The sequence below is a fragment of the Protopterus annectens genome, chromosome 11.part0 (genome assembly GCF_019279795.1).
Source record: "Protopterus annectens isolate FY-2018-M chromosome 11.part0, PAN1.0, whole genome shotgun sequence".
NCBI lineage: Eukaryota > Metazoa > Chordata > Ceratodontiformes > Protopteridae > Protopterus > Protopterus annectens.
The window spans coordinates 1,194,127,425-1,194,149,769 of NC_056745.1; the positions used below are offsets into that span (position 1 = coordinate 1,194,127,425).

The following is a 22,345-nucleotide window of genomic DNA, read 5'->3' on the forward strand; positions in this document are numbered from 1 at the left end:
TACTTCATTGAGGAGTAATGCAAATCTGTCACTCCTTGATGTTGCCTCGTAATTTTGCTCTATCCTTCATAAAAAGTTTGATTTGCTGGTTAATCATTCAGGATTAACAGACAGACAATAAATCCAGGCATCAGAGTTTTATACTTCTTATTGTCCAAAAATGCATGTTGATGCAAAATATGTCATTCTATTAACTTTGAAGTGAATTACTGTAATATTTAAAATGTGTTCATAATTTTGAGCCTTTATTTTTGCTATTATTTTTGACATTGCGCTGAATTTTTCTGCAAAGAACTTGAGAGTTATAATATCTGGTGTTCTGCTAGTATTTATAGAACTACCCGAAAGAAAAAAAAATCCCAGAAGATCGGAAGCAGCAGCTCTTCTCAAAATCTAAGGTTTGCACTGAGATCAGTCACTCTGACCTGCTGACCTCTCTAGTGCTTACCCTGCTTATGTCCATTATCTACTTTATCCTAACAGTCATATCACAGCTGTGTTCAGGTTAAAGAGAGTAATCAGGAAATTAAATTATTTTCTCATTTTTTCTGAACCAGCAGCAGCATTTGTGGAGCCCAACACAGTCAAGGGTGATTAAGAGACTGTCCTGCACCATCGGTATTGCATATCTGTCTGCCTGGGATGACATGATTGACAGATCTCAATGCTTTACCAGAGACGGCCTGCATCTGTCACCCCTGGGTTTCCGGATACTGGCTAAGGTTCTTGCCACACCTATAGTTCCTTTTTTAGGCAGTGTTCCAAAGACCAAATTACCATCATAACAGCTATAAATAAATGTAATCTGAGGGTCATGCTGCTCAATGCTAGAAGTCTAAATCTCAAGATGCACTCACTCAAAGCACTCCTCAAAATGGAGAACATCGACATTTGTGCTGTAAAAGAGACCTGGTTTAAAGTGGTAGAAAGCACACCTGTGCTATCAGGCTATAACTCATTCCACAACTTTCGGCCCTGAAACATGGACTGAAGCTCCAAAGTGGTGGCGTCTCCATATTCATAAAGGATATGCACACATCCAGACTAGTAGCCCAGCAAAATGCATCTGAGATACTTCAGGTACAACTAACATTGTGTAAGATGGTGATCCAGGTCATAGCCTGCTATAGGTCCCCAACCATGTCCATAGACTCTCACTCCATATTCCTAAGCACCCTGGAATTTATCAAGGTCCAACCCAACACTCATACTAGGAGACTTCAACTATCCCTCCATCAACTGGGAAAACTACTCAAGCACCAATACACTGGCCCGCTTCCTGGAATTCATCAGTTCCAATGCCCTGGACCAGCTCATTCTGACCCCCACTAATGGAAGCAACATCCTTGACCTGGTTATTACTAACATGGGTGACCATTGCTCTACTCCAATAGTCAATCCCTCCTTGGTCAGATCCGACCATAAACTAATCAACATGGAAATCCACATCTCACCCACACCCCCTGCAAATATAACCACCTTGAAAAACTTCTCCAAAGCTGACTTTGGGCTCCTAAAAACAGAGGTGGCTAACTTCATGGCATCCATGCCAATGGAAAATAGCTGCATGACTGCTGAATCATACACCAATGCACTGTACAAACGTACATAAATGCATGGAACTAGCCATACCCAACAGAACCAAGATGCTCTCCTCCCAAAAAAGGGAAGCCAATCTGATGGTCCTCTGCCATTAATCAATTCTACAGCAGAAGGAAGAAACTGTTGCAGAAAAAGGTGAAGTCCCAAGACTGGAAAAACTCCCTTATTAGCCTCAACAAAAAGTTGAGATCCCTCATCAAATCCTCCAAAGCCAGCTATGAAGGCAGAATTGTGGCAGACACTAAAAACAATCACAAAGCCTTCTGTATATCAAGAACCTCCATGGCGATACCCAGATTTGCTCTGAGTTACTGCACAATGGTACCTCCTATACTGAGCCAATAGATATTGCCAACATACTAGCCGACATATTTAGGCCAACTTTATTCCTCTCTCCCCCTCTAAAGGACCAATCACAATACCAGAAGAATGCCAGGCACCCAGCATTACTGCAGGACAGGTTAAAACTGCATTGTCTAAGGCCAAGAATACAGCTTCCATGGGACGTGATAATATCCCTGGCTGTGTTCTACATGAACTACAAAGTGAACTGGAACTACATGTGTGTGCTCTATTTGGTCACAGCCTCACCTCAGGCTTTGTCCCTTCTGAATGGCGCACTTCTACAGTCATCCCTCTCTATAAAAGTGGAGCGACTACAGACCCTGGGATTATCACCCCATTAGCCTGATGAGTCTGATATGTAAAGCTATGGAGCGCATCATCATGGACCTGATTAACAAAGATATAGGAAATCTTCAAACTCTAGACCCCACGCAATTTGGCTTTGTGAAAGGGAGATCATGCCTGCTCAACCTGGTTGACTTCTTTGAGTCAGTCACTAAGGCTGTGGATGAAGGTAAGGCAGTGCATACAGCCAACCTTGGTCTGGCCAAGGCCTTTGATACCATTCCTCAATCGGGAATTATTGATAAACTCACCAAACTAGGCGTCAACCCCTATATCACTAAGTGGGTTGCAAATTGGCTCACAGATAGAACACACAGTGGGAAAGTAGCGGACTCCAAGTCAGTCTGCCGACCAGTCATGAGTGGAGTCCCACAGGGATTGGTCCTGGGTCCTCTCCTGTTTGGCATCTACTTCTCAGAAGTCCAGGCCAACACAAAGGGACTCTGGCTGACCAAATTCGCAGACAACTGCAAGCTGGGAACCATTATTAACTCCCCAAGTGATGCAGACATCCTACGTAAAGGCCTCACTGAGACCAATGACTGGTGTTGAAACCATGGCCTTAAGCCTAACGCCAAATCCCCTTTGGTAAAAACTCAGTTCCCACTAATTACCACATCGATGGGAGACCACTGAACACTGAAGGTGTTATAAGAGATCTGGGGATGCAGGTTGACAGCAACCTCTCCTTCGACCAGCACATTGCCACTGTGGTCAGAAAGTCCTTCTATGTGGCACACCTCATTACCAAGGGTTTTGCATCCAGGTAGAAAGAGGTCATTGTCTCTCTACTCTTCCCTCTTCAGACCAATCGTTGAGTATAATGCTCCATTTGGCATGTACATCACTAGACATTTGCAAGAGCTGGAGAGGCCACATAAGTACCACGCGAAGAGTATCCTACGCATTAAACACATGTCCTACACGGACAGACTCAAAAGACTCCAGCTATTGTCTGTCTCATGCCGCCTACTTAGAGGCGATCTCTGCTTGACTTGCAAAGCCATGTCTGACCCAGCTCTGTTAGAAATGTTACATCTAAAGAAATCCCAATCCCTCTGCACCACACGCTCCAGAGACCTCAACATCATTACCACAATGAACAGAACATGCAGGAGGGACAGGTTCCTCACCCAGAGACTGTCCATGCTCTGGAACAGACTTCCCATACATGTCAAGCAGAGCACCTCACTGTCCCTCTTCAAGAGAAATCTTGATGAGTGGATAGGTAATAGAAAGTTCACCCCAGGGATCACTCCAGCGGCTCTACTTGACAGAGGCACTGGGAACTAACGTCAGGTGGCATGATGCCAGGGCACTTCTATGGGCTAGGCTTGTGAAGGCTCCAGGGCCATTAGTCTAGTACACACCTATGTACCTAAAGCTGGCTATGTTAGTTTTTGTGGACAGAATGTCCTCCAGCAGGGTTTACCTAAGCCAGGGGCATTATGTCAATGGTAAAATATTTAATGGAATTGTGAAGCCTGTTACTTGATAAAACACTATTATAACCAGAGATATCTTCAAATTTTAAAGGAATATAAATAAGAGTTATGGTGGTGCTGCGGTAGCGTTGTCGCCTCATAGTAAGACGCTGTCTGGTTCGATTCTCAGCTAGAGCATCTTCTGCGTGGAGACATGTGTGAATGGGCGTACCTTCGTTGAAGGTTGTGTGTCAGGCCTGGCAAGCCGGTACGTAAAAATCAGCTACCAATCATTAGCGGACCGGAGTTCCGCTGTGGCGACCCCTAACCGGGAAAAGCCGAAAGACACAAACAAACCTACATGCTTTATTAAGTGGAGTTCGAAAGATATGCGTGAATGGGCGTGCCTTCGTTGAAGGTTGGGCGTCGGGCTGGCACTGTAAAAATCTACTGTCAATCATTAGCGGACCGGAGTTCCGCTGTGGCGACCCCTAACCGGGAAAAACCAAAAGAAGAACAACATACATGCTTTATTAAGCACACACAATTGCTGTACTAGCTTTTGTTGGTAGGGTTACCACCTGTACCACTTTGCGAGGGACAGTCCCTCTTTGGGCAGTTGTGTCCTGCAAAAAAATTGAAAAAATGGCAAATATCCTGAGATTTTAGGACTAAATTATTTCCTATATTTTATGTAATAGTTGCATAAAACAGTTATTCCGTATCTGAAACACCTAAATGTTATAAGAAATAGAACAAGGAACTAAAATGCTACAAAAATAAGCTTTTATTTAGGCAAAAATGTGAAGTTCTGTCCTTAGTACTGGCCGTGGGTATGTTTCGCCATGCAAAATCTGACGTTTGTACCAAAAATGTCCCACTTTGGACATTTGAAAAGGTGGCAACCCTATTTGTTGGTTAAGTCAAGAGTTGGTCCAAATAAGATAACCTGTTGTGGTTGGGCCCCAGCGAGCGCAGGGTTCGCTGTAGGGTTGCCACCTTTTCAAATGCCCAAAGTGGGACATTTTTTTTAGAAACATGAGATTTTGCAGGACAAAACATACCCACAGCCAGTGCAAAGGACTAAACTTCACTTTTTTGCCAAAATAAAAGCTTATTTTTGTTGCATTTGAGTTGCTTATGCTATTTCATATAATATTTATGTGTTCCAGATGCAAAATAACTCTTTCATGCAACTATTAAAGAAAATGTAAGAAATATATTTTGCCTTAAAATCTCAGGACATTTGCCATTTTTTTAGTTTTTTTTCGCAGGACACAACTCCCCAAAGTGGGACTGTCCCTCGCAAAGAGGGACAGGTGGTAACTCTAGTTCGCTGGTGGCTAAAGCCGGCTATGGGCATGATTTTACATTTTTGGAACAACTAACAGCAGCTGGTTTGCATATTCTCCCTGTCTTTGGGTTTATCCACGCTGTCTGATTTCCTTTTTTGGTCACCCAATTTATAATACTTTGCATTCGGCACGTTATCGCAGCGGTTTACTTTGTGTTGCCTTTGAAACAGTTTGTAGCTAAGCTACAGAACACAGTCTGCTGCAGTTTCTGTAATAATCCTGAGATGTGACAGCTGCTAAGAAATTCCAGTGGGGCATACTGTGTAGCCACCGTAAGGTGGCAGACAAAGAAACGTCATATTTTAAGGGTGCCCAGAGGCTAGGGTGGGCGTGTTTAGCCCTTCTTTTTTGGGTGTTTTGTAGGTCCCTATTACCTTAATACATACAGCCGTAAACGGATTAACGTTTTCTATTGTTAATACCTAGTACCGTTTTTTTTTTTAATTTAATAAGAGCAGTAACAGTTTCTCATTGGATTACTTTTCACACTTCCGGTTCTCAACTTCGAACTCTGAAAACTGACAGGTAAGTTATTTTACGTCAGTGTAGCAGCTAATGGTTCCTGTCATTCTACGTAGATTCTGTAAAATCATGAAGTAGAAGTGTTCAGCCCCACGGTCATGTTATTTATAGCAAGCATGTTTTTATTTTTCTGTTCAGAGGTAGTCGTTGTATTGTAGCTCTGTACTGGTAGATGTGCTGTTGCCCTGAAATTAATTTAGAAGGAATTATTCACATGTGTTTAGTTTACTGAGTACTAAGTTATTTCATGCCTTGACTTAAGCGAGGCCTAAAAAGCCTTCCCACATTGTAAATACATAATTATTTAAAAATATGGAAAGCTAGAGGAACATAGTTGGAATTGTACTGGTTCTTCCTGGTACTGAAAAAAAAGTTTAAAGAAACAACGCATATTGTGGAGTGTTACATGTGTACCGGGGATTAACGGCAGTATACGATCTGAAGTAAACAAAGTTGAAAAAGAAAATGTTTCCAAGCAGTAGCTAGGATTAGTCCAGGGTAGGCTTGAAATAGGAACGTATCAAGTGTTTTATTTGTGGGCCTGTTAGGAAGGACGCTGCGTGCATGTGCTAGATCTGCACCATTCTTTCTGCTGCTAGAACTAATGACACCCTTGGTGACTTCCAGCTCTAGAGAGCCTCAGAAGTCCTGATGAATTTGTGGTCTGCAATCTGCTCAGAAAATATATTGGGAGATACAGATTTTTGTTACGAACACTTAGAGTGGGGACTAGAATCCTGCTAGTATTAAGCAGTAACTACTTCTAGGGTTCAAGTGTTTTGCCTTATTGCTTGATGATCTTTGCGCAGTGATAAAACAGTTTGAAAAAAATGTACTAGATTCGGGCAGGGGTTAACCAGAAATGTATATTTTGTACTCGGGCCTAATGTTGCTGCCACTCTCTACCTTCCCATAATTTGAAAATGTACTCGACCCCATATTTAATGCCCCTGTACATGCTTTTGTTTTTGAGAAGTAAAGCTTCCAAGAGACACTCAGAAAAAATATACTTATTTAAGTACACGGAGTATCCCTAGCTACACCATTGGAATAAAGTAAGATAGTAATATAATCAGGACTTATTAAATAAAACAATGTAAACTTTTATTCATTAAAGGTCCTTGTAAAATACAACAAGTACATTGAAATTACAAAAAGTAATTTATTTATATTTCCTTATTTGTTAACTGGGGTAGAGCACTGTTTTAAATAAATAGACAGCCTGGGAGCACTGTCTGGTTAAGTGATTATCTCTGAGGTATACAGGCAAATGGTTACTGACGGAATCAAACTCTGGACCACAGCAAGAAGTTCATTAATAGCGCATATCCTTAGTCCTCTGCGGCAGCTGCCAGAAAATAAACAGGAATATAGTAAAAATATCATTCAGTCAACAGTACAGAATTGTATTTTGTTCACATATAACAGTTGTCATACAGACTGTAAACTTCCTAACTTTCTCTCAGGTCAGCCGAGCACCAGGGCTTTCAAGTTAATCCTACTGATGTGTACTTTTAATGGAGGAGGAGGAAGGGACATGGGTGTGTATACTACGAAAACAAAATGAAAAGAAATTGAGTACCATCCCTTCTACATACATTTCATAAATGCAATTCTGTCACTTCTACTCTACGAACTTTTAATTCCTTTCCTGCATATTTGTGTTTCTTAATAGCATGCACATACTCATAACTATAGAAACCATGTATTAATGTACATCTGCCTGGTTTTATTTGTTGTCATTCATTGTCTAAGAGTGATGACATGTTGATGTTAAACTTGATAAGTATTTGTATAGTCCATGACTTCCATTCTCTTGTAGTTACTTTTTTGCTACTAGCATGAGTAAAGACATTGCATCCCAATTGGATCTTTTCCATAATTCTGTCCTGTAATCTACCAGAAACAGAGCTGGGTTAGGCTGCATCTTGTAATCACAAATACTATTATCTCCTTGTGTGCCTCTGTTCTGTTCTTGGTATATGAAACACATCACATCTGCAGTTTGAAACAGGTCATAGTTTGTTAGGTGCTTAAAAGTAATTATGGAGGCACTGCCAGATTACATTTTATGTTTGTATGTATGTGCGTATATATATATGTATGTATATATTCCTTTACTAACCTTGAAACCCTCTGAGCTGTGCATAGAATTATTGCCCTGCTGGGAGAGTTCTTTTCATAATCTAAGCTACAGGGAAGTGAACTAACCACTTCACTGTCTATTTATGCTTTCTGTTAATGTGTACTTCATTTAAAATGCTAAGTTTGTGTCTTTCGGCTTTTCACGGTTAGGGGTCACCACAGCGGAACTCAGGTCCGCTAATGATTGGCAGTTGATTTTTACGTACCGGCTTGCCAGGCCTGACGCACAACCTTCAACGAAAGTACGCCCATTCACGCATGTCTCCACGGAGAAGACGTTCTAGCTGAGAATCGAACCGGACAGCGTCTTACTGTGAGGCGACAACGCTACCACAGCGGGTCTCAGTAACTTGCTTTATTCGCTGTTATCCTGTTAACTGCTTAATTTGTTCTAAATAAATCCCTGTTCTCAGCAGTTAGTCCCACTATTTCAATTTTAGTGTTTGTTCTGTATCATTTGTGTCTGATCCACCGCAAGTCTTTTTTGCAGATCTTCTTTGGTTGGAATCGTACTTCCACTCCTTTGAACAGTCCCGCTTGAACAGAAAATATTGTGCAGTTGGGGAGACCTTTGACATATCTGCTGTATACATGCAGGATACTCTTCCTATTTTCAGCTGATTATGCCCTTTCAGTGAGAGCACATTCTTCTATCTTGCATCTTTACTTTCCATTTAATACTGTTGCATGACACTTTAGTAATTTTGCCTGCCACTGAGCCAAAGACGTTCCACTGTTTGTTCCTTGCCATTGACTTTTCAGTGCCACCTTGCCTTTCTGTCCTCTCCATATAAATTGCAGTTCAGGAAAACTCTTAAAAAGTTTATCAGGTAGGTTTAATGGGAAGGACTGAATATGTAAAAAAATAAAGACGTCTGTATTCCCTGCTGTTTCTGGTCTTTGCTGAGCAGCATCAGTTTCCATTTCTTGAATCCTACTTTTAATTTCAAATTATTTAAAATATGTAAATATGGAAACGCCATAAGACATTTTCAAATGCTTCTTATTTATGTAGATTAATCTCCTTTTAATTTTTTGTCCGGTATATTTTCCGAATGTGCTTAATAGTTTAGATACGAGGAGGTCATTTTCTGGGTTATCTAAATAACACTAAAATATACTGTGGAAGAAAGAGGATACTCGTCAGTCTATTATTTACACCCCTTTAGTTTGGTCCTTTGATCTACTATGACTAGGGATTATAGAAAGTAATAATGGGGACTGCATGCAGCCTTGACATGCAGTTATGTTAACTGAAAGGTCCAAGAAAGCTGTTCAGCTCTTTTTAGTTGATCAGTATTTTCATATATTGCAAATAATTTTAAAAAACTCCTAAGGGAAAACAAATGTCCTTGATGCTTTTCCTAAATAGTACCACTCCACCATGTCAAAGGCCGCTTTTGCATCAAAGCGTGTAATCACTGGATATCTCCTTATCCTGGATGCCTATTGCATCATCATAATGATTTTAATTATCAAAGGTCTGCCACAGCCCACTCCCAACTCACATTGACCCAGTCAGGTGTGCAGTTTGCTGTGTTATTCATAATTATAAGTTCATAGGTATTAGGCTAGCTGCCTTGTGTGGGCCATTTTAAGTCTAGTCAGTTTCCTTTTTGGTGCTTGAATTAACCTATTCCAGTTGGTGTTAGATTGGCCTTACCCCTCCTATGGTCAATAATTATATATTACCCCAACTGAGAATAACTGGACTTATACCATAGAGAATTTGAGGTGAACCATGCATGGGATAAAGCATTTAGGGGCTGCCTCTATCACCTTAGTAGTGCATAGGGCAGTCCTGAGGTACATTTTCTATTAGCCATCCATAGATATAAGTTGTGCTTAAATATGGACAAGGGTGAGCTTTGTTTTACAGTGATATTCTCTGTGAGGTAAACAGAAGAGGTTTAGATCCCTGGACCAAGTAGTTCTGATGCCATTTGACTTGCTGATGTGCAGTAAATCCACTGGTTTTGGGTCAGAGAGTGTCTTATATGCCAGATACATGTCACCTCTTAGCAGTCTGTAGAATACTGAGTATAGTGAGATGGTATTGAGTTGGACCATGTATTATTTATTTATTTATTCCAGTTTGGTGACCGAGGAGGTCCACTGGGCTCGAGAGCCCATTTTCAGTGGAGGCCCGGGGAGAAAAGCTCCACATAGCAAGTTACATAAAGTATTATAATGTTCATTTTGATTAAGCAGTGAAGTTCTGTATCACAACTTACATAACAAAATAGACATGTAGAAATATCATATTGCACCTTCACATAAACAAGTTGAAAAATAGCAATAGAAAGAGTCAATATAAGTTACATTCAAATATGTAGTTGTACACTTTTTTTTTTTAATTTGAAGGAAGGGTAGTTGCTAAGGGTGAGAGGTAGGGGGGAGATTAGTTGTAGTTTCTAGGCTGGGTATAAGTGAGGGGTGATTAGGTACATTATGTAGAACATATTGTTTAGGCTTGTACCCTTTTAGCAATGTATCTGTATGAGTGTTCCAGTACAGATACATGCCAGGGGCGGCATTATACTCGGTGACTGGCCTAATGAGGGCTGAGTAATGAGGAATAATGACATCTTTGGATAAAGACACACTCCTTTTGTTTATAAGCTGTAAAATATAGAAGTACTTTCTTATCACAGTGGACACATGCTGGTTGAAAGTTAGATCACTGTCCACATAAGTTCCCAAATCCAGAACAAGTGGGTCAACTCTGAGGTGCATATTGTCAGTGTAGTAGTTCTTCAGGGTAGATGACTTTCCAAAGGATACAATAATGCATTTTTTAGCATTTGGTTTGCCCATGATTCTGGCAGCAGAGGGTTGTTTGGTACAAACCTTAATGCAGGATCATTGTCATTTTGGAATTCAGTGACTGATCTTAGCTTGCAATCATTTGCATAGTCAGCCAGAGCACTTTGGTATTGGCTTTTACTTCAAAGAAGTAGCAGATGCCAAACAGGAAAGGTCCCAGCACTGAAACCTGGGAGACTCCAATGGTGACTGCTCTCTGTGTGAAAATTTCCCTTATTTTGATCTCCTATGTCCTGTCTGTGATCTAGTTGGCAGTTCAGTTGGTGAAACGGGTTTATTCCCAGTTTGCCTGAATGGGAAACTGTGTTAAAAGCTTTGACCAGATTGAGGTATGCAGTGTGTACCTTATTACCTTCATCCATTGTTTTGGTGACCTTTTCAAAGAAATCCACCAGGTTAAGTAAGCATGGCCTGCCCTTGACAAATCCAGACTGAGATGGCTCAAGTGTTTGGTAGTTCTCTGTGTCCTTATTGATTAGTTCCATGCTATGTCTTTCCATGGCGTTATGTACGAGGCTGGTCAGACATGGGGATCTGTAGTTTGTGTCTATGGAGCATCCTTTTTTATGCAGTAGAATAACTGTAGCTGCCCCCCATTGGCTTGGTAAAAAATCTGTATGGAGGTTGATTTTGAACAGTGTAGTTAGGGGGAAGGCTAAAGCATGCTGCATGCTATTTAAGATGCATTCAGGATATTGTCGGGATCTGTTGATGCAGTATTTTTAGCTTTTGATATTTCTTTTAGGATTTGGTCTTGTGTGGTAGCTGGAGGTGAGTCAGTTACAAGTATATCTTGTGGGATAGATGGAGGTGAGAGAGGGATAAAGTTTGGGATGAATTTGTCAGTAGGTTCACTATATCTTCAGGCTCGGCGTAGGTAACATCATTCGCAATCAGCCGAGTGTATTGCTGCCTTGTTCTAAGATTATAAACAAGGCCTTGTGATTGTCTTTGTCTTTGGTTTAGGAGGCTATTTCAGCCTCAAACCTGGCTTTGTGGGATTTTATAAAGCTCCTGAGTTGTTTGTTTGGTTCAGTGATGAGGGCTGTATCATTCTGAGAATTACTTTTTTTTTTTTTTTGGTCCCCTTGGACCTTATTTTTACCAGCCTGACCCCCAGTGCCCCACATCCTTTCTGGGTCTGCCAGCCATTCTCCTACCACCTTGGGACTTTCTGTAGTGTTGCTGGAGCCAGTCTTGGATGTTAAGGGCATCTTGTGGTCTCTGCCATCTGTGTTTCTGTCCTGTGTTTTTTGATGCGGCCTACAAACTGGGCTATAGTTACCGAACAGGTTCATGATGTCTTCGCAACGAGTAAGAGATGATTAAAATCGCAGAGAGCACTCTGGCTGTGAAGGGCTATAATGCCTTCTGCACATTAGACCAGCTACTGGGACATTTGCATAGACAAAGTCCAGGAATCTCTGTGCTTGTGCACTAGTGGTGGTGTAGGTTTCGCAGTCTGTAGCTAGATAGTTAGATCACCTTGGAAAGTGGTATGTTGGGCTTAAAGCTAAGTGATTACAATTACAGTAGATAGATGTTATGGCTTCCTTGGGTCATTCAGGGAGTTCTGTAGCTAGGTAATATATGGTATGGGACCTTTCTGATTTGTTATGAAGCTAGAAGTTCTAATGCATCATGTTGCTTTTTCTAGCCTTGATGTGAGCCTTTTCTAGAAGGCTGAGACACATCTACCTTTTTTCCCATCCAACACAGTAGCTGGTCCAAATGTGCAGAAGACATTATAGCCCTGCACAGCCAGAGTGCTCTCCGCCATTTTAAACCATGTCTCATTCACTGCAAAGACATTAGGCACCTGTTTGGTAACTATAGCTGAGTTTGTAGGCCAGATCAATTTATTTCAGGGATAAATGTCTCTCTTGTACTCAAACATTTAAAAAAATAAATCTGTGCATTAATCCTGCAGTCTCAAAAATAATGTCACAAAATTATTCTTTTCCCAGATTTGTAAAAGATCTTGCTTTTAAAGCCCAGTGGTATGATTATTTTGCCTCATGTGTATATCTATTAATCACATTACCTTTTTTCATGAAATTCTCACCACTGGTCTTAGTAAACCTTTAATAACCTGCTTTACAGTCTTTTGCCACTTTCTAGCAGTCCCTGCAGTATGTGCATAAGTTTTTCTACTATTTTCTGGAAGGACATCACTTATTTCATGCAGCACGTTCAGTCCAGTATCCTCCTTATTTCTTGGGGAAAAATGTTTCTGCCATATCACTCCATGACACTGCAGAGTCTTCTCTGCCAGATCCTCCATATATAACATTGACAATTTTTCTGTTTCCAATCTATCTGCTTAAGTCTCTGTTACCAGTATGTCTGTTATCTTGTACTTCCTGTCCATCTCCAGCTTTTAAATTAGTTTAATCAGATTTATCCAGGCGATCCTTATTTATATTTCCAACTACTTTTTCTGCCAAGTGCACTTTGCTTAAACATCTTGCAGTCACACACACTGTCACCGTCTTGCCTTCTTGGATAGAGGAAGTGCTAGGACAAAGTAGGGAAGTTTCCTCTTCTTGTGGCTCCTTCAGAACTTGAAAAAACAGTTTTCTAAAGCCCGAGTAAACATCTTTCCATGTTCAGCTTCACCAAAATTTATCTTTTTAGTCTGATTACATCTGATGATCTGACAAACCTCATATATATTCTGTCTTTGTCTCTTAAAAGGTGTTGGATAACATAGTCTTGTTCTGAGACAATAATCGCACATCTGTTTAGAATCACATGACGTATGCCTTTGTAGCGACTTAATTTATCTGTAAGCTTTATATCCCCAAACCAATGTCCAACCCTCTCTGCCCATCTGGGTATCATACTCCACATTTAACCATTTTACACCATTTCTGTCTCTTCTTTTTTAAATTTATTATACATTTCTCTCACAGTAGCCAGCTGCTTATCATGTGAATTTGTGCATGCGTAAAAAATTAACATAGACGGTGTTGTAAAGCTTTCTAAACACTGTAACAGCAAAGCCTTCAAAACATCCAGAAATAATACATTTGGGTTTGATTTTCTATTAATAAGAACTGTAGTTTTAGTGTAAAAGACTTTTTGTATCGCAGTAGTTTGAACCTTTAAATTCAATTTTAAGATCACGTAATGCAAAACACCATGACAGGAAAAATAGTAAATTACAAAAGATTAGTAACCTTTCTAACACTTACATAAATCCAACTATATGAGAGAAAGATGAGTGTCGCAGATGACCAAAGAATAAGCATTTTAGTGCCATTTGTACAAGAGCAAATGAGATATTTGCAGTACAGTGGTATCAAACTCATCTCATTGCATGAAAGTTCTGGAGAAGGTGGTTAATAATCATATACACAGAGCAGTTGAAAGTAAGATGAGAGAGGAACAATTTGGATTTAGACCAGGTTGGACTACAACTGATGCAAAGTTTGTAGTGGAAAAGAAGTTGGAGATGAGAGAAGAGTCCAACTTGGTGTTCTTTGTCTTGGAGAAGACATCTGACAAGGTCCCAAAACAGCTGATGTGGCAAGTCCTGTGATAATTCAAAGTCCTGGAAACTTTGATAGAATTAGCTCAGTCTGTGTTCAGGAACCCAGTACTAAAATAGTGTTCAGATTTGTGATGTGGTTCTCAGTGGGAGTGGGTGTGCATCAGGCCTCTGCTGTTAACCCATACTGATAATGGACTACATTTGCAAATAGATCAGAGGGGACAGATCAACAAAGCTGCTATCTGCAGTCAATGTGGCATTATAGGCAGACTGTGAACAGGTACTATAGCAAATAGTAGGAGACTGGAATGCAATATTGCAGGCAATGGGATCAAAATTGGTACATACAAGACAGTGGTTGTGGTAGCAAATGGGGAAATCAGAAGAACCTTAAAACTGAGATGGAAGGGAAAACAGTGGAACAGGTTAACAGCTTCCGGTATCTGGGAGGTGTAGCTGGGGAAAAGAAAGTCTGAATGAGGAGGATAAAGATAGACTCGGAGATTTTGCAGAATCTAGGGTATTCCCATTTATAGGGAAATCAAAGAGAACAGACTGCGTTGGTGTGGTTGTGTGTGCTGGAAAGTAGAGGGCAGTTTTCAAAAGCCTGTTTGTGAGAGTTGAAAAGATGATTTGAGGAGATGAGGATGTCCAACCAAGAGCTGGATGGCTTGTTTGAGAGAAGACCAGAGACAACACGTAAACATAACTGTTGGAGAAGATAGAAGACTCTCTGAATAGGGAGAAGTACAGTAATTTGATGCAGCATCTCGACTCCGTGAAAAATGGGAGTTGCTGCTGCTGAGTTCTCACAGTAGAAAATTTAACACAATTTTTAAAAAAGTGAACAGCTTAAACTTCAGATCTAAACAGTAAAATAGCCTTTACAGCTAGGGACAATCATAAGGTTTTTTTCAGTTGTATCCACAACCTTAAAGGAAATATCCAACATTGTGCCATATTAATGGTGAATGGAACTAACTTTAAGAAGCCAGATGATATAGCAAATCTGCTGGTTGACAAATTTAGCTCCAGCTCAACTCCCCTTATCACCCTCAGCCCACCCCAGGAAATACCTTCCAGTGTTTCTCCACCAACTTTCACTATGGAGCAGGTCCTCACCGAGTTCTCTAAGGTCAAGAACACTTCTTCAGTGGGCTCATATAATATCCCAGTATGCCCCTGAGTAGCATAGAACATGACCTGTCTGGTTCGATAGAATCTCTATTTAACCATAGCCTCCAGACAGGTTTTAACATGCTGACCACTGTCTGTAGCACTACTAACTTCATGTTAACAACATAGACAGGACAAGTGGCATTTGATAGGATCATCTTTCTAGATACGACACTTACATTCAAAGTATTGGTCACTGTTTGATGGTGTAATATCTTATAATATTTAAGGTTTGGAATGGCGTTATGAACTGATTCCACAGTTATTTACCAGGACATACATTGCAAGTTATCCACAAAACTACCACATTGAATTTTTGGAAACTGAGATCTGCAGGGCTCTGTTGAAAGCCAGTTGCCTTCTCTGTCTTTAGTGATCTTCCTAGTGACCCCCCATCCTAAATTTTACCTTGTATGCTGATGAAGAACTACTACCAGTGTGACATCTTCTCTGCGTAGCAATGGTTACACTACAAAAAATTAACTACTGATGCAGAGAAGTCTGCTATGATGATCTTTCAGGCAGATGATCCATAGGGGTTTGGTAACAGTTGTGTGCTCGCACTCAAAAGCCAGCAAAGCCCTGGGTCATCCTGCTTAGCTAAAGCTTGAGTATGTTTTATCCATGGTGTTTTGTCACTCATGCCATAAGACCCATTTTTACAAACAACTATAAATAAGATTTGATGTTTCACCTTTTGGCAGGTACCAGGAGATGCCAGCAAATTTTTTACACAATGTGAATTGGTTACCAGTCAGTGGTAGAATGACTTTAGTAGTCTTCTAACTTTCAGATTAATTGAAATTTATTTTCCCAAATATGCCATATAACCTTCATGAGGCCTATGTTTGGTCTTGTAGCAGGAGAGAAAGTGTTCTCCAAAATCTCTGTCTGCTGCATGCTGGAATCAAATTCTACATGAGATTCATACTCTTCCAAACTGCCTATTTTCCAAGGTAAAATAAAAGAACACATGTTCAGAGAAAATGGTTACATTTACTTGACTTTAGAGTTTCTTACTATAGCATTTATGTAAGAATTGGCTGTAACCTAACAGCCTGTATGTTGTTTTATCTGTTACCATACATGTTTTTGCACCTGATTGATCTTATTTATTATCATGGGTAAGTAAATTCTACTTGTTCATATACTTGATTGTGTTGTTACTGTTGTCTTTTACTTTGCATTAGTGTTGTTACTGTTGTCTTTTACTTTGCATTAGTGTTACAGTGGATCTGAAGTAATATAAAATGATTATATCACTCTAGATCCCGTGTAATATTAATGTTGTTTTGTATTTTGCATTTGGAAAGATCATGGCCAAAAAGGGTTTAGGGTTCAGACCATTAGTTATCAAATAAATCAATAAAGCAATAGTAATTAAAAATGCATGGCTCTTTATGTATGGGAGTCAAGGACAAAAAGGACAACTGTTATCACTTTCCAAAAAGCATGTCCATTTTAAAATGTTGAGAATGAGACAAAGGAGTAGGGAGTATCCTCTTTACAACCCAATAAAGTAAGCCAGTGTGGAGTGATACTTTTGGTATCTTTTAAAAATCTGAGCCAAATAACTATTATGATAAATGCTGTATGTTTATTTTTGATGTCTGAATTGTTCATATTTAAAGTAGCTAAATGCATTAAAAAAGTACTTTGACTGTTTTGTAATGCTTACTGCCAGATTGTAGATGGACATTGGGTATACAACATTTTTTTTCTGAAATATTTTAATCTTGTACTTCTAAGGTATAGTAAGGAGGTTTACTAAGAAATGTAATAGTGTATATATGTGTAGTGTTGTCTGAGCCTTCACTGTATTGGTATCTGATGGATATTATGCAATGATTTGGACAGCATTTTCTCCAGACCTCTGATTATAATAGTGGTATGTATAGTGTGAGCTGGGCCTTTGCTTGTAGTATAAGGTTGGGAGTGAAGTGCTGTATGAGAGCAGTAGTTGGTCTAAAAGCTAGAGATAATGGTGTGGTGTTTGGGAAGAGAAAAAGGAACAAGTCTCTGATAATGATTGCAAAAAAAATGGAGGGAGGGGACAGTGTGATATTGTCCATATACCACCTGTTTCAAACATTAATTTGGAGAGAAGATTCACAGTGATCTCAAAAAAAAAATTTGTATTCCTTCACAACAGTGTTCTCTATAAGTGATGTATAATGTTTGCAACTATAGTTCTTTCAGTGATGTCTGTGATGTATAATGTTTGCAACTAAAGTGGTGTCAATGTTTGTTTTCCATGTATTTAAATTTCAGATGCCTATGTCATATGTTATAATTTAACGCGTTGTCGCCTCACAGTAAGACGCTGTCCGGTTCGATTCTCAGCTAGAGCGTCTTCTGCGTGGAAACATGCATGAATGGGCGTGCCTTCGTTGAAGGTTGTGTGTCAGGCCTGGCAAGCCAGTACGTAAAAATCAACTGCCAATCATTAGCGGACCGGAGTTCTGCTGTGGCGACCCCTAACCGGGAAAAGCCGAAAGACGCAAACAAACAAATGTTGGGAAAAAAAGTGTTCTCTAAAGATTGTAGTTAAATATTTTGCCAGGTGACCCAGTGGCACAGAGGAAATATTCCCATCTATAGTGTCAGTGAAGTGAGTTTGATCAGTGATAGGGATGCTCGTGCAGATTTGTTCTAGGACAGCTCTTTGGGTCACATTGTCTTAATGACAACTTTTTGTACAGGACCACTCTTGTTTGCACGGCAAGTCATGTTTTAAGTGTAATGTGTTATCCGGATGCCATCTTCCTTTTCTGAGGGAATGCATATTCATTTTTTTTTTTTTTTTGCATTTGGGTGTGCCAAAATAGCCTAATCATCCACTTCAGACTTGCGTGACTACTTGTTGCTTTTAGTAAATGTTAATTGATATTGCATGCCACTGCTGTGGAAGTTTCCAGGTTTGTAGAGAGTGGGTTCCCAATTTCATTTTAAGATGATGCCTTAGGTAGCTGTTTTGAGAGTATGTGCTTCTGGACAAGAATGATTCAAAAGTAGTATTTTGTTATTTACACTTACTTAGCTGTAATTCCAGGTAAAACATTTCATTGCTTTAATGTAATGATGAGTGAAGTTAAATGAATAGTTTGGGAAATAACATGGTGGAAGTCCACTCTATATATTGGTGAACATTCTGTTGCAAGTATGCAGCCACAGTAAGCTTTGTCAACTTTAGCCTACCCTGGCAAGCAAATAGGCAGAAAACCAGTCTGACCGAATACCAGTTCATTAAAGGAGACCTCATCCACAGCTGCACCTTGGGGAAATTTAGCATCACTGTTCAACTTCCTGTCATGTAAGTGAATATGTCAGCAAAGTGGAGACCCTGAAAAAAAATCTACATGAAAACAGAGAGAGAGAGAAAACATGTAAATTCCACAACAAAGGCAGCTTAGCTGAGAATCCAGCTAGGAATCCAAGTGCTTTGAGGCTGTGGTGCTACTGCCCAATGTGACACTGCCACCTCTAAGACAGTACTGACTCAAAAGAATTGAAGTAATCTGAAGTGTGAAGTGTACTGTTTTTAGACCCGTGCACCGGTGTCACAGTGATTGCACTCGTGTTTTACATGTAGCGTGCACAGGATAGAAATTAGACTAGCTACTGCAGGTTGTGTGTTGATGTTAGTCTTTTTCATTTTTGAAATCTTCAGAATATGAGCATTCTTTTTTGTTACCACAGATACATAGGTGCATTGACACATGAAAATACCGGGTGGTTCAGAATTAATTTGGTTCATATGTTGTGTTCTGTTATGTTCTGGTACATTTCATTCATATATTCTATTAGTTATGTTTCAGCAAAGGTGATAGCAGTATTTTAATCAGATGAAAAAAAATGTGGGTAGCAGTACTTCAGAACTGATCTGTTTACTGGATTTGTTTGCATTTCCATGACTGTTTTTGTATTAAAGAGGTGCCATGCATTTACTGAATAGCCATGTGGGCACTTGCAGTTTTGGTGTTACAGCCTTGTTCTGGAGCACTGTCAATACATTCCATTGTCTGTCTTTTCATAGATTATTACTATTCACAAGTGATTAGTTGTGTAGTTCTTGAAATGGTGATGATGTGAAAAGGCAGTTCCTGCTTATGATACTTTTTTTTTTTTTTGGAACATGATGATGTTCATCATTAGATCGCTGTTGTAATAGCCTAAGCTATATGGGATGTATCCTGCCAAGGATCAGATGACCGACCAGCTTCCAAAGCTGTAGGGCACCTTCTGTTTGCCCTAACCACTTTTAAAGACAGTGGCTGGGGGGCAAACTCTCAGATCTTTCTTGCCTTTGAAGCCTTGCTCTCTGCTGTGGCTTTGACATATCAATGGTTGGCTAGCTTTTTTTCAAAGTTGAGCGGATAAGTACCCCATTGGGGACAACCTTCTATTTAAAAAAAAAAAAAAAACAACTTTTGTCAGAAAATGGGGCTTGGGACTAGTGTTGCGCTGTTTGACAGGTTTCTCTCATAATTTCAAGTCCTACCTTTTAGCCTGGAAGACAGCAACTTTAAGGCTCCACGATTCACATGTTGGTCAGTTTTTTTGGTAGAGTGATAGACCTGGCTCCCAATTCCTTTGATATTCTTTTTGCAAGAAGAGAAAAGCTGAATGGGAGGCTTCTGTCTTATCTTCTTTTTTGTATCCACTATCAGTGAGTGGCATTATGTTCCTCAGACCGCTCATCAGTTTCTCTTGGCCCCTGTGGTGCTGCTACTTGGGAAGCTTCTAAGGACTGAGCGGCAGGCATGTCCTCTGTGGCAATTGGGCTGTCCTCTTCAAGCAAGGGACTCTTGTTGGCACCAGACGAGGGAGTGGACAGATTTTCCTTTTGCAGTGCTGCTCTGAGGAGCTTAATTCCTTGGGAAAGGACCATTCTTCCAGGTGCCCTTTTTCAGAGGGGTCTCCTAGGAAAAGGAAGCATACATTTAGTAATTTTTCCTTATCTCTGTCCCCTTCAGCTAGGGCAGACAATGGGGGTTGGCTAGGTTTTGATAAAGATTTATTTAAAGCATTTTAGTTATGACATTCTGAGTTTTCTCTTCATTTAAAAAGGCAAACATTTTGATTTCCCCTCTCTCTCAGATTTTGATCCTTGGTTTAAGGGACAATAATTTGACTACTTTGCTCAAGTTCCTACTCCACTGACTGGAGAATCTGACTCTGTGGAAAGTTTTTCTACAAGTTCCACACCTGAAGAGTTGTCCTTTTCTGATACTGTTGGTAGAGTGATGGAGTGGGAACAAAAAGAAATACCAGAGTTCCAGCAGAGGTATTATGATTTGGTACAGATGGATTTCCCTCAACCTTGAGCTGTTCCTCCTGTTTTGCCAGCCTTAGACATTGTCTTACGTGCAGATAGCAGTTTGCCTGACAGTCTAGCCACCTGCCCTATGAAATTCCACCAAGTGATGTAAGTGATAGAGATTGTATAAATTAAAATGCTTTCCCCAAATTATACTGTGCGTGCAGTAAAAGAAAATATGGCTTGCTTTGCAAGAACAGTTAATTTCTTGTAAATGTTCAGCTTAGATATTAATAACATATAGCTGTGGGCTTACTGTAAAGGCATCCTGTTATAGAAAAAAGGAAGTTTACTTTCTTTGAGCTTTCAAATGCAGAAATAAATGAAATAAAATACAGACACTTCAAGTTGACGCAAAGATGACATGGAAAGACTTTTTGTGAAGTCTTCAGATACAGTAAAGAAGAAAATAACCAAAGAAGGACATAAGAAACTGCCAGGCTAGAAATAATCCATGGACATTTTCATGACACAGACAGAAACAAGAAGAACAAGGCACAAGGACATTAAAAATAACATTGGTTGAAAAGAGTATATAAACTGGACAGTATGTTTCACTCTTTAGTGACATCTTTGGACTGAGTGTTCATCGGTCTTTACATAGTCTGTCTAGCTGTGTTATAACAGAACTCTGACAGTATTAACTGTTTGGCAAGAATTTATACTAATACAAATAAGTAGTATGGTATCTGTCTTGTCAGCTTAGCTCTCTGCTAATAATATTTTACAGTGATGATAATATTTTACAGTAAGGTTCCTCAGACCCACACATTTCTTTTTAAACTGTTGGCCAAGAGCTGCAGTAAGAAAGAAGGTGTTTAGTTTGTTTAAGTAATATTACTCAACTGCACATAATATACAATTAGTGCTGTACTGTAATTTTTTGTCAGCAGTACCTCTGTGACATTAGTGTACAGCAGGTCTGTGGTTGCTTTTCTGTCTTATACTTTTAAAGAGTAGTTCTGCACTGTTAAATATATAGCTACTAATTTTAAGTCTTGGAGTGCTTCTGCCCCAAGCATTCGCTCCAACAGTAAAAGTTTTTTCTTCTAATATTTGCACATTGATAAGTCTAACCGCAGCAGTTTATCATTTAATTTGGAAACATTTCTGCTTGGTGGCTTTATCATCTCATCTGTTTTTATGAATGATCACAAGCCTGCACGCAGACGTGGTTTGATAGATTTCTGCTAATTTGTGTATTCCCTTCCACCTCCTATACCATTTCATTTTTCTAAACTTATCTCCACCCACCTGTACCCTAATAACCACTCCTAAAGGTGACGCAACACAAAAACTACCTGCTTATGTGTTTTTATGGAGTGGAAGCAAACATTTGTCAACATTAACAGAACAGTGATGATCCAGAGGGAAACAGAATATAAAAAACACCACTGTTGGTGGTGGGTCTTGATGAAGCGAAAGCATTTGACAGAGTAAGCTGGGATTTTATGAGCAGAGCAATGGAAGCATTTGCATTCTCTGATATAATTATAAGGTTGATGTATGAGGGCTAGGAGGCAAAAATTAAAGTGGGTGAGGTCCTCTCTGATAATCTCTGCTTGAGTAGAGGAACCAGGCAGGGGTGTCCTCTATCCCCTTTATTTACATTATATTTAGAACCATTGGCAAAGAAAATAAGGGACTCAGAATTAATTGGTATGGTAGTCAAGAAAAGCGGGCTTTATTTGTGGATGACATTATTTTATACCCGACAAAACTAGAAAGGGACATTACAGTGCTGTGGAACATACTGAACCAGTTTCAAGCCTTTTTGAGATACAGAATT

The 22,345-nt window shown here is 39.8% G+C and overlaps 1 protein-coding gene across 2 annotated transcripts in view; it reads left to right on the forward strand.

Moving 5' to 3' along the window:
• Positions 1 to 5,253: 5,253 nt before the first annotated feature.
• BCAP29 (B cell receptor associated protein 29) overlaps positions 5,254 to 22,345 on the forward strand; it is a 614,367-nt gene continuing 597,275 nt past the window's right edge. For both annotated transcript variants that reach the window (XM_044088551.1, XM_044088552.1), the window contains exon 1: positions 5,254 to 5,596. The gene's annotated coding sequence lies outside the window, so the exon portion shown is untranslated. The remainder of the gene's footprint in view (positions 5,597 to 22,345) is intronic.